The sequence below is a fragment of the Staurois parvus genome, unplaced genomic scaffold, assembly GCF_062004578.1.
Source record: "Staurois parvus isolate SC_StPar_1 unplaced genomic scaffold, SC_StPar_1.0 ptg000233l, whole genome shotgun sequence".
In the NCBI taxonomy this organism is placed as follows: Eukaryota; Metazoa; Chordata; class Amphibia; order Anura; family Ranidae; genus Staurois; species Staurois parvus.
The window spans coordinates 4,704,593-4,718,491 of record NW_028318029.1 but is presented as its reverse complement, the minus strand read 5'-3'; positions in this window follow the sequence as shown (position 1 = coordinate 4,718,491).

Here is a 13,899-nt window from a genome sequence, read left to right as displayed (position 1 = left end):
AGAATGACTTCACCACTTTTCAATGACTTCACCACTAATCCAGAGTTCCCCCCTGGTGTGTGTGGCCCGAGATTCCTGAAATGGTATCAGTCCAAACCCTCCCCTGTATTGCAAGCCTGGCATTAAACCATTAACAGAATTTTTCCCTGCAAATTTCTCCTGCCCTGGCCAGTGACTCTGCTATTTGCAACTCAGGTACTTCTATGCACACCTTAATTCTTTGGGGTTGCTGTCCAGGGATCTGATGCCCTTTGTGGACCTATGCCTAGATAATCCAGGCTGCACAGACATCATCTATCAACAATGTAATATCCTAGTAATGCATGCAGTTCCAAAACAACCTTTTTACCCCAGGGACTGAGAAAGAAACTTAGGACACCCTATGACAATGACAGATGAAGGCTAGGAAAAACCTTTCTTATTATCTTAAAGAGAAAAATAGCTGTTCAAGCTAAAAGGGAGGAACTTCAAGATATTTTCTAGGTGGTACTACTGCTCCATTATGCTACATAATTTTTTTCCCTCGATCCAGAATTTGAGATATGAGAAAGAATAAGACACTATGCTCGACATTTGGTGGGTGTGCCATCATATTGATCCTCTTTGTGCACCATTTTTTATCTCTACACCCAAATCACAGGGACAAAATGTTTATAGATCCCAGAGGTAGCCCTATCTCTATAATTTCATGACCCCTTAAAACAGTAAACAAAGGTCTCTTAATATTGCTATTTTCTACAGGTAGGGCACTGATCCCTACGCACTGGAGATCAACAAATAATCTAAGAGTTCAGAAATTGGTTAATGAACTTAAACTTAACATAAAGTAGAAAGCCTTGGCAGCCTGCATGCATGATCATTTCTCAAATTTAATTGCAGCTTGGAGAACCTGGATCTAATTTTCCAACTATGCCTATATCAATCCCTTCTTCTGACTTAAGGACAAAGCCATGTTACACTGGCATTACTATACCTAGGCAGACCTTGGCTGGAACCCACCTCCTCAGCTTCCCACTTTCCCATTGTTTTTCCTTGCCCCTCTGTTAGTGGGACAGTGGGAGTAACCTGACCCCTAAAAGGCATTGTATGTTACAGTTGTCTGTTGTTTTGCTATATGAACAGTTGAGTTCAATGCACTTTGCTCTTTTGTGCTTTTTATTTTGAAATGTACCTACCTCAGATATTTAGTTGTAATCTTTTGAGTTGGTAATGGTCTGCCTTCCATCCGTGTGGACTTTCTGTGTACCCTTGTTGAAAGTCTCAGTTAAGCATATTCTTAAAAAAAAACAAAAACCTTCTGACTTCTCATTTGTAACTTGAAATCAATACAAGGAACATAGGGATGTAAGATAAATGCTCAGGCTTGTTAACTGCTGCACCACTCTTCACCCATAGCAGCCACCTTTCTGGAAGGCTTCATACACATATTCTGGCATTTTGATGCTATCAGAGACAATCCAAAGTTAAAGATGAAGACGTTGGGTGATCCCATAAGGTCAATCACAGGATATTTAATGTTCAAGCAAGGGTCAAATCAGCTGGTGCCTCTACGCAAACAGACGTATAATCAGAAGTCAGATCAGGGGTACATATGAGTAAGTTTCAAACTGAATGTTAAAGCCAAAACATGAAGTCAAAGTTCAGAGTGGGGGTCAGAGCAGGTAGAATTCAAACAAGGTCAAACATGCAAAATGTTGCAATTAGAACAAATGGAGTTACAGCTAAGGATAACACACAAGAGCTAATAAGCACTACAAATGAAAAACAGACTCTAGGGGTGGTCTCCTTTAGACGTCAGACAGCCAATATGAAGAACGCTGGTATATGTCAGGGTAATCACTTCCATAGTGCAGCCATGAGTGGGTGAGAGATGCCAGAAGAGAAACCACCAGAGATTCAAATATGCTTCATACATTACACTGCAGTCCTTAAAGATGAAAAGTCAGATGTAGAAAACCCTCCCAAAACGCAATAAATCTCAAGCTCCATATACACTTCAGCAAGGGCCCAAATACACAACAGTCAGTGAACAATGCTCACAGTTCAAGCAGTCTCATGCATGCAGCCAGCATGCCCAGTATGAGTGATGATTACTCAATGCCACATTCAGTTACTATTTTCCTGGGGCTCCCCTGTATTCTGCATCTAGACCATGTTTGCTGGCTGTCAAATTGCCTCTGACCTTGACCAGCAGCCCCCAAGACTTAAAAGTTATGTTGTTCTTTTTAAACAGTCTGGGTCTATTTACACTTTTGCAGTGTGAAAATCTATGTGGTTTCAAGCATGTTTGGGAAAGTAAAAATATGACTTTGGAATTTTGGAACAAATGGGTGTGAGGGTTAGCAAAACATTAGCTAATTTTGTCTCATACTGTATATATTATTAAATGAAGTGTCTCACATCAAACCCGAAAAAAGATTTGCATTTTAGCTTGTTATGACACCTAATGTGCTTTACTAAGTCAACGTGTCAGTGTTGCTGGGTACAAAAACAACTTATGTCACTTGTTTTTTCAAATATGTCTTCATGAAAGGAGCCTTTCAATGTCTGAAAAACAGTGATTTAACACATCACTTTGGTGGCTATATCATGGGGTTTTATTTTGCCCATACCAGTTTCATTTAACATCTCATGGACCCCTAATGACCAGAAGCATTGACTTAGTTATTAAAATAGGACTACAGTCAACATTTTATCTAGTTTTAGAAAGGGAAGAGAAGAGTTACAATTTTATTGTTGTCTTTTGAGCCTGTTGGAGATTCCCTTCCTGTCCTATTGACAATGTTCTCATCTGTTAAGGAAGTGAGGTGTAATCTTTCCAACAGCAACACAATAAAAACAGTCTTTTCTCTAGAGTGGGAGAAGAATAGAACCTTTGTCAGTATTTTACTGATGTTTTCGTCATCTTCTGTCACAGTGAAAATGTCTCCATGACAGGAAGTGAGGGGGATTCTCCCCAGTGAGGCCATAGAAAAGAAACAACAAATGACAAAGAATGTATTGCTCCCCACCCCCCACAAACATACACACTATCCATAACTACGAAAATGTTTGGCCGAAGTAACACTTTATATACTATATTGTAAAAGTATTGGGACACCCTTCCAACTCATTGTATTCAGATGTTCCAATCACCTCCATGGGCACAGGTGTATAAAATCAAGCACCTAGGCATGCAGACTGCTTCTGCAAACATTCGTGAAAGAATGGGTCGCTCTCAGGAGCTCAGTGAATTCAAGCGTGGTACTGTGATAGGTTGCCACTTGTGCAATAAGTCCATCCATGAAATTTCCTTCCTACTAAATATTCCACAGTCAGCTGTTAGTGGTATTATAACAAAGTAGAATCAACTGCAAACAATGTCACGAAGTGTCAGAGCCTGGGATTGAACCTGGGCCTTCTGCAGTGAGAGGCAATGTTTCTTCTCACTGAGCTACCTGGGATGCTGGACAGCACTCTGCCTGATTTATTGGACTATCCTGCCTTGTGACTTGTTTTCTGATGAACCTTGAACTCCTTGCTCCTCCCATGAATTTCCTGATAAAAGCCATGTCTCTGCACTTCCTCACTTCCTGGTTGCCAGATTATTGTGCCTTCCCAGCCAATATGCTGCTAATCTCTCCTGCTGCTATCTACACCTTCGCTACCGACCTTTGGCTTGTTACTGACTACGATTTCTTCTCATCCTCATCTACTACCATTCATGACCAACCCTTGGCTTGTTTGACTCTGCTTCTGCTTGATCCCTAACCTGTTTGATCCACTATCGGTTACCGGCTTGCTCATTCCCTGGTGGGTTGATCCTGAGATCTGCGACCTGGTATTAACACGCAGCCAAATCCATCTCCACCACTAGGAGCTCTGGTGAAAACCGGTTAATGCTTAGACCCCGCACCTCAGGTGAGCCTGCGTCATTTCCCAGGGTGATCTGCTGGCGTACCTATCCTGCTGGTTTCAGGTAAGCCTTACACTGCTATAGCAACTGGTCTCTGAACCTGACCCAGACCGTGACACGAAGTGGTAGGCCACGTAAAATGACAGAGCTTTATCAGTGCATGCTGAAACACACAGTGCGCAGAAGTTGCCAACTGTCTGTAGAGTCAATAGCTAAAGACCTCCAAACATTGTGTGGTCTTCAGATTAGCACAACAACAGTGTATAGAAAGCTTCATGGAATGAGTTTCCATGGCCGAACAGCTGCATCCAAGCCTTACAACACCAAGTGGAATGCAAAGCGTCGGATACAGTGGTGTAAAGCATGCTGCCACTAGACTCTAGAGCAGTTGAGGCGTGTTCTCTGGAGTGGCGAATCACACTTCTGTCTGGCAATCCGATGGACATGTCTGGGTTTGGTGGTTGCCAGGAGAACGGTACTTGCCTGACTGCATTGTGCCAAGTGTAAATATTGGTGGAGGGGGGGTTATGGTGTGGAGTTGTTCTTCAGGGGTTGGGCTTGGCCCCTTAGTTCCAGTGAAGGGAACTTTTACTGCATCAGCATACCAAGACATTTTGTACAATTTCATGCTCCCAACTTTGTGGGAACAGTTTGGGGGTGGCCCCTTCCTGTTCCAACATAACTGTGCACAAAGCAAGGTCCATAAAGACATGGATGAGCGAGTTTGGGGTGAAGGAACTTGACTGGCCTGCACAGAGTCCTGACCTCAACCCGATAGAACACCTTTGGGATGAATTGGAGTGGAGACTGCGAGCCAGGCCTTCTTGTCCGACATCAGTGCCTGACCTCACAAATGCGCTTCTGGAAGAATGCTCAAACATTCCCGTAGACACGCTCCTAAACCTTGTGGACAGCCTTCCCAGGAGAGTTGAAGCTGTTATAGCTGCAAAGGGTGGGTCAAATCAATATTGAACCCTACAGACTAAGACTGGGATGAAATTAAAGTTCATGTGCGTGTAAAGGCAGACGTCCCAATACTTTTGGCAATATAGTGTATATTCCTTGATCGTGATCATGCAGCTGATTTGCTCACCATGCTCAGATGCAAGTGGAGACCCTTTAATCCCTTTTTGTCACAGTTCCCAAGGAAGTTACGTTTCCCTGCGTCCCACCCTCAGCAGCTTAGAAAGGCCAGACCTGATGAGGCAAAGGTAGCTGGGTAAATGATATACAACTAGGTGATAGGCCCTCCAAAGCTGATATGTGGGTAGGGGGGCCAGAGCCTATTAGCACACAGCTTCTCCTGAAGACCCAGCTACTGTGAAGAGTACCTGCCTGATTGCCACTAGAGTACTTTAGTCCCAGTGGGATGGCCCTTTGTCCTCAGGTCTTGGAGCCCCATAACGGTTCACTGAGTAACCAGAGCTACCCTGAACTTCACTGAAAGGGATGCTATTTATGAGGATAAAAGCAAGTATCACAGATCATTGCTGTGAAGAATTTGTACTTTGTTTTTTATTCTTCTGCAGTGTATGCATGGTCTTGGCCATTCTGACATTGCATTATTGATTCTACCTTTGCACTTACCTCGCAAACTGCAAGTTACTCTTTGTCTGATAATTTGGGTAATTAGTTACAATCATGCTGTATACTACAAGAAGCCACTAAAAGAGCTACAAAAAAGTCTACTCTGAAAATGATGTAATACTGATTAAGGTCTGTTTTGTTAAAGATGTAATACTCATTAAGATCTACTTTGATAAAAATGTAATACTATTTAACAGGGCCTTTTTTGTCAGAGAATAGGTGCAGTAACTCTCCCCCGACTCGACCAGCCCCCTCCAGGGGGAGAATAGAGATGTGCGTGCTACAGCTACATCATAGGGTGGTTGTGGCCAAATTGCACTAACAGTGGGAGCATGTTAAAGGTCATTGGTAAATAAAATCAGGATGGCATATCTTTTAGAATGCAGGGTTAAGAAGTGCGCTATGCACAGTGAGCAGGGTTCAGGCGTGCATATCTCACAACAAGCCAGTTTAAAACTAAAAATTACTTCCCTAAATTGTTAGCCTGTATTACATACTCTTGACCAATGAGCCCACTGTCCACAATTCACCTCTTCCCCCTGTCCAAAGCTCAACTCTGCAACCCTATCTTAACGTTCACCTCTGCACCCCACCACCCAAAGCTCACATCTGCACCCCACCATCCAAAGCTCACATCTGCACCTCCTGTCCACAGTTCACATCTGCACCTCAGTGTCCACAACTCACCTCTGCATTCCCATGCAAAGCTCACAAAGTTCACCTCTGAACTCCTGTCCAAAGCTCATCTCTGCACCCCATCAGCCACAGCTCACCTCAGCCTACCCATCCACAGCTCATCTCTACACCTCCTGTCCACAACTCACATCTACACCCCCATCCACAACTGGCCGAAGCTCACTTCTGAACCCTTGTCCACAATTTACCACTAAACCCTGCATCTGAAAGTAACCTCTACACCCCCTGTCTGCAGCACAACTCACCACTAAACCCCCACTTTAAGCTTACCTCTGCACCCCCCAGTCCAATGCTCACATCTGCACCCCCAAGTCCAAAGCTCACTTCTACACCCCCTGTCGCAAAAACTGCGCAAAACACAGTGAAATACGCAGTTCAACCATTTTTTAGGCACCTCCATCTTGGTACGGAGTATATATTGTGTCTCTCATTTCTCATTCTCCTTCCCTCTCCCTTCCTGAGAGGCACAGTGACAGATGTGTGTGTGTTTAAAAGTGTCATTGGCAGGTTGAGCAGCAGGGGGCGCAGAGCTACAAAGCCCCCCCAGAGAGAGGGCCTAGCTGCCCAAGAACATGTGTAATTTCTGACTTCGTAACCGAGATCAGACAGCTTTTCCCAGGAATTGAAAGACTGTAACCTCATAAAACCTAGCAGCGTAGGTGACAGAATTAAATGAACATTCCTCAAGTCACTTTGTCCCCTATGTTTCATATCATGGATTATGAAGATGCTGGTTCTATTTCAGAGTCCGCCCGATGATCCCTCCCTAAACAGAGTATTGGTCAGTTACTCAGAGCCACCCCCCTGCTGGGGGACTTTAAAACACAGGCTAGCAGGCCTAGAAAGTTAAGTTGAAGACTTCTCCCATTTTTTCCATCGTAACAGCGGGAGATCAAAGCACCATTCTGCTCTGCAACTTGGATCTGCTTATATCAAAGGCTTAAATGGCAAGTAACCCTTTAACTTCCTTCCTATTATCTCTCTGCTGTGCTATGGTTCTTTGTGTGTGTGCGTGTGTGTATATATATATATATATATATATATATATATATCTCTTAGTTACATCTTTTTCTGTAAATATTTTATTGCACCTGTTTGACTCTGTTAGTAATAAATCTTTCTTTCTGAAAGTGTTAAACCGTTTCTAAAGTGCTTACTTGCAATTTACGAATTCCTGCCTCTAAAGAGATGCTACTGTGTTTGTCTAATCCTCTGCCCAATCGGCCTGCGGTGACCGTATTGGACAGATGACTTTTCAACCATTTTTTGTATATTTGATAAAGAGAGTTTCCCCTTTCTCTGTTCAAAATGGGGTGGTGGCAGTGAAGGGTTAGTTGCCTAATTAACCCGACCCAGTAACAATCGCTCAGGCTGACGGCACATCGATCGGTTTACCATTAGCTGGAAAATCGCTGTGTAGGGTGCAGCTGGGTGTGGCATTGTTACGCACGTCACATCGCGGTTTTAGATCGGCTGGTCCTTCGGTCACGAGTTTGGTGAGAAGATCTGGGGTCTGACGCCGCAATCGTGACACCCCCCCCCCTCCATCTGAAGCTCATCTCTGCACCCCCAAGTCCAAGGATCACCTCTACCCCTTCCGTCTGAAGCTCACTTCTGCATCCCCAAGTTCGAAGATCACCCTGGCACCCACTGACCACAGCACCTCACCTCTACAAACTGTCGGCAGCACACCTCTGCATGCTGACTGCAGCTCACCTTTGTACACACCCCCCCCTTCCTCCACTGCCCTCATCTGGTTAGCTACCTCTGCAAAAAAAAGCTGTCAGCAGCTGACCCTGCTCTATAGTACTTTCAGAACAGGATTATCATTCACTTACAGCTCGACTCCCCCCCTGGCCAACAGAACAATCCAGACTGGGTGTCATTGTCCATGCACCAGGCTGCAGGATGAGATGCTCCGCCCTGTCCCACCCATAAACAGACTGTACCCAGCAGGCTGTTCCTTCCTTGTCCCACAGTGAGTGCAGCAGCACACAGGGTCTACAGGAGCCGACAGCAGAGAGGCATTTCCATTTTTAAACACAGAAGTGAGCTTCTGAGTAAAAGAGACCGCACATAACAGTGTGCACAGGGCCAGTGCCAGAGGTGGTGGAACAGAATTCCGCCATGTTTCAGGAGAAAAAAAGCCCTGCTGATTAATTTGCACATAAAACCCAACTTCAGAAACTTTTCAGCTTTGGAGAAGTGGGGAAGAGGTAAGACAGTTCTTATGACTGCCCCTCCCTTTTTGGAGGGATGTTTCCTCACTTCTTGTGTCTCTGTTAACACAACAGGAAGTGAGCTGAAAATGTCCCCACACAGCAAAATATAAAAGAAAACCAAAATTAGTAGAAAGAATGGTTACAATCCACTGGGGAAATTGTACTTCACTTCCTGCCATGGAGACAACTTGTATATCAGGGTATGATGGATTGTCACCAGGCAAGGAAATGAGAGGTATCCTCCCCACAGTGAGCTCCAACAGTAATCAAATCCTGATAAAGTTTCTAACCCTTCCCCACTCTATGGAAACTCAAAATTAAAACTATGCATAGGAATTACAACAGATTTGGTTATTTCCAGCTAGTTCATTCAATCTGATCTGGAACCTGCATTGAACATCTGGATACAGGTCAACGAATATTATTATTATTATACAGGATTTATATAGCGCCAACAGTTTGCGCAGCACTTTACAAAATGAAGGTAGACATTAGTTACAATACACATTGGTAGAAGAGGAAACAGAGGGCCCTGCTTGTTAGAGCTTACAATCTAGGAGAAAGGGTTGAGTGATACAAAAGGTAATAGTTGTGAGGGGGATGAGCTGATGGAGGAAATAAATGGCGGTTTACTAGGTAGAAGCAGGATAAACTTCTTTAAAGAGAGGTTTTCAGGGATCGTCTAAAGGTGGATAGATTAGGAGACAGCCGTAGAGGTTGGGGTAGAGAGTTCCATATGATGGGAGAAGCTCGGAAGAAGTCCTGGAGGCGAGCATGGGAGGAGAGCAGAAGGTCTTGGGAGGATTGAAGAGAGCGGTTTGGTTGATATTTTGAGACCAGGTTGGTGATGTAGCTGCGGGCAGAGTTGTGGATGGCTTGTAAGTTGTTGTTAGTATTTTGAATTTTATTTGTTGAGCGAGTGGAAGCCAGTGGAGGGATTGGCAGAGAGGGGTAGCAGAAACTGAATGGTTGGTAAGTTGGATGAGCCTGGCAGCAGTATTCATGATGGACTGGAGGGGGGATGGCCTATGTAAAGGTAAGCCAATGAGGAGGGCGTTGCAGTAGTCGAATATGCGTTTATAAGAGTCTCATAAGCTCACCAAAACCCCAGAAGCATGTATAGAATACAGTGGGCTGGATTGTGAGGTTTCTCGAAGTGCAAAAAATACATAAATGATAATGATAGTCACAAAACTAGAACCTGGAACACATAGCTAATTGTGCTTTGAACAGTTGTGCAATTTTTGACTGTACATATATAATCAAGTCCTCTGATGGCCACTGGGGCATAAGGGAATGCAGTACATGGCAACTAAATTCCTCTTTAAAAAACATGCCAGTCTATTCTCGGACTGCGATTCGTAGTTGTATTTGCTTTGCTATGCCTTATTCTTTAATAAAATATTTTTGGAGAAAAAAAAAAAAACATATCTGGTGGGCTGGTTTATATTGCAGATACCATGTACTATGTTTCTCCTGCAAGAAAAAAAAGTGAAAAGTGTCTTACCTGCCTGCCAGCAATGTTTTTTCTGAATGCACACTGGGTTGCGTGATGTGCATTTTAGTGTAAAAACATCAGTATCTAGAAGGATGAATTACCTCCTGTGGGCATATGCATAAATTACATCATACTGAACCCAGAAGCAGACTGGAGCAGAGAGGAAGATCGCAGCCTTAATAAATCTGAAGGGGGCACATAGAAAAGACAAAATCTTCCATAATGTGCAAGTATGCTGTGCACACTATGGCAAAAACCCTGGATGCTAGCAGTAGAGGTTAATTCCACTTCAGGGCATGTTCACATCAGGCCGTGCTCTAACATGAATGCACATTGGTGTACATGGTAGGGACAGTGAAGAGTGGTGAGATGTTGTTAGAACATATCTCACGGTGTACTTTTTTCTGCAATTTTTTTTCTTTGACCCATTCATGTGTATGCACTGCAATGCGTTGTGGTGTGCCGTAGTGACCTGCAGTGCAGTGAGCTGTGTTGTATAAAAGTGCAGACATGTTTCATTTTAATACAGTGCACCACACCTCTATGAAACATTATGGTGTGAACAAGGCACATATAGTTCAATGTAGGTCAACAGATATGGTGTGAACGAGCCCCTAACCCTGACACTGCCACTGACATATGTCATACAATGACAGCAGTGGGGGGTTTTACACATGCTTGTAAATCAGTGAATGTAAATCTGACAAGCCGACTGTCAGGCAGAAGGGAGCTGCTGGATCACTTCCACACCCCCATGGTAATACATGCTAACCCTTGTGCCACCTCCTGTACCCCATGTTTCCTAGGTTCTAATAGATGCCTGATGTCTCATTAAAGAGAACGTGTTTTAGCGAAATGCTATCATATAAAGGGACATTTAGTCCCCTATGTGATAAAAATAAAGTGAAACAAATGTTAAAAATTACAGTTACACCCAAACCTCCTCCAAATCAAAAACAATTTGCACCTACCCTGCCCCCACGTACACACAAACATAAACATACACTTCAGGGGCGTCTTTGTATGAAAATGTAAATTTCGATGCATATGTTACATATTGTTAGGCACTCTGGAGTGAAAGCAATAATTATGGGCCCATTCACAGTTAACTCTAAACTAATGACCTGTATGGACATCTAAAGCATCACCTGGGAAAACCAAAGTCTGCTGTCGTTTCATGGGCACATACAATATTAGGCTTGGCATGCTTGGCATTTATTTAATCAGCACAACCTTATCCTTTTTTATTTTACTAGAAAATTGTGCATATTGTGTATACTGGTTTTGCGCTTGATAGACCATTGCGCAAATATCGTGTGGCATACAAATTTGGAACTACCACCATTTTATTCTCCAGAAACTCTGCATATATAAAATAAAAAAACGTTTGGGTGTTTTAATCAATCTTCAAGCTGAAACTGATTTTTTAATAATGTGCAAAAAAAAACCCCATAGATGCCTCTGGCAGCAAAGGAGTTAAAGTACATCATCCATGAGAGAAAGCCTCCTGTCCTGGGATAGTAAATCAAAAAGTACTGAAACAAAGAGAGCCATCATTTGCATGTGGAAGGGTCAGCAGTTGCTGCCTAATATACAGTATTTCTTTCCTGACAGCTTTCTTTCACATAAGGACTACTCCCTTGGTTTTCTTGTACAAGAGATGACATGTACAGTAGATACTGTACCTGCTTAAACGACACAATGCTTTATTTTATGTTTTGACTCCAACATCATTTATATAGTCATGCTGATCCTTGCAGAAATACTGCAGTCATCGTTTTCCAGGGGGTTGAAGAGCCGAGTTGGCGGAGGGGGACCCATCCCTGGCATTGGATTCAGAGGCAAACTCGGAGGGGGAGGGCCAAAAGCATAGTCTTTCCCATCCACGAAGTGCTGATAGAAACCATAAAAAGGGAGTGGCAGGATCCGGAGAGAAAGCCCTTCTTTGCCAAATCTCTCCAGCGCAGGTCCCCGTTTGGCGAAGACTCGTCCACAGTGTGGAATAAAAGGCCCAAGCTGGACGCAGCTTTTTCTCAGGTAGCCAGGAAGATGGACCTTGCCTTTGAGGACATGGGGGTCTTGTCTGACACCATGGATAGAAGGGTGGATTCCCTTCTTAAAAATATTGGGACTCCACACTATCCAACTTAAAGCCTGTCATGGCCACTACAGTGGTAGCTTGGAACATGGAATATTGGCTTACACAGCTACAGGCCCATATCGTGGCGGGATCCCCAAAGGACAAAATATTAGCCTCCTTCCAGACTTTACTGCAGGGGTGGGCTATATTCCAGACTATATTCCAGACTTCCAGACTTTACTGCAGGGGTGGGCTATATTGCAGCCGCCTCAACTGAGTCAATGAGGATGACTGCTAGGTCAGCAGCCCTAATTAACTTTGCCCGCAGAGCTCTGTGGCTCAAGACATGGCAGGGGGACATTGCCTCTAAGGTTAAGCTTTGTTGCATCCCGTTCACAGGAGACTTCCTTTTCGGCCCAGGTCTTGAGATGGTGCTGGATCGCACTGCAGACAGGAAAAAAGCCTTTCCCCTCAAGAAAAAGCTCCAAGCGCAGGGGGGGGGAAATTTTGTCCCCAAAAGCAGTTGAAAGCCATCAGGCTGGAAGTACAGAAAAGGCCCTGGGGGCAAAAAGGAAAGGGGCAAAGGAGGAGCGATTTTCTGTCCTACCGAGCAGCCCCAAAATCGCAATGATGGTGTTCCCCCCCAGTGGGGTGAAGATTGGGTATCTTCCTCCCACAGTGGGAACAGTGTTCTTCAGTCCCTTTATCATAAGTATAGTGAGAAGGGGGTACCGCCTAGAATTTCGTAGGTCACCGCCAAAGAGGTTGTTAGTGACGGAGCTTCCAAGGTGTGCAGAGAAGACCTCTGCCTTACTTTCTTCCTTGCAGGGGCAGAAGGTCGTTTGCAGTGTCCCCACCTCAGAGATCGGCAAGGGTATCTATTCACACATCTTTGTGGTCAGAAAGCCCTCAGGAAAGTACAGGCTTATTCTGAACCTCAAGCCCATGAATGAGACCATTGAATACAAAAGATTCCGTATGGATTCGATTTTCTCGGTCAGGTCTCTTCTTCCCCACCAACTGCTTTTTGGCCTCAATAGTTCATATTGCAGAGGTTTTTCAGAAATTCCACAGGTTGGCTGTACGGGGTCCCAGGGAATTATTTCCCCTGCAGTTCCGAGCCTTGCCTTTGGGCTTTCCTCCTTGCCCAGGATTTTTACAAAGATCTCCTATTGTTTGCAGACTCGGAGTAACAGCTGTTGCGGGACATAACCTTGGTGATGAGACACCTGGATAATCTGGGCTGGCTGATAAACTTGTCCAAGTCGAATTTGGTCCCGGCCCAAAGGATGGTGTACCTGGGCTACGAACTGGATTGCACCCTTCAGAAAACCTTTCTGACCCAGGAAAAAATCCTAAAGTTGGACAGGGGAATCAGGCAGCTGCTAGGGAACCAGGCCATGTCCCTAAGAGAATCCATGTCAGTTTTGGGCCTGCTAACCTCGTTCATCCCGGCACTACAATGGGCAGGTTTGCACTTGCGGCCCCTCCATCTGTTCATTTTGGGTGTCTTGGATCACCGGCAGGCGTCTTTAGACTCCTTGATACAGGTACCCCCCAGGTGAAGAGGACCCCCTGGTGGTGGTCAGCCAATCGGACCCAGGGCTATTATGGGCCTTATCCATCTCCAGGGAAATTGCAACGGATGCGAATGCCAGGGGTTGGGGAGCGCAGGGTTCTTGGCTAACTAGAAAGAACTCAAGGCGGTATCGAGGGCCCTTGTGGCCTTCTGGGAACAGCTACAGGGCCAGCACGTGTGGATCCTCTCGGACAACTCCTCGTGGTGTGGGAGGGACTTGAAGCAGGACTCTGTGGTCCCTGGCCTCGGAGCTGCTCACCTGGGCGGAGACAAATGTAGCCTCTTTATCTGCCGTTCATCTGAAGGGGGATTTGAACCAGGTGCCATACTTTCTCGGCAGGA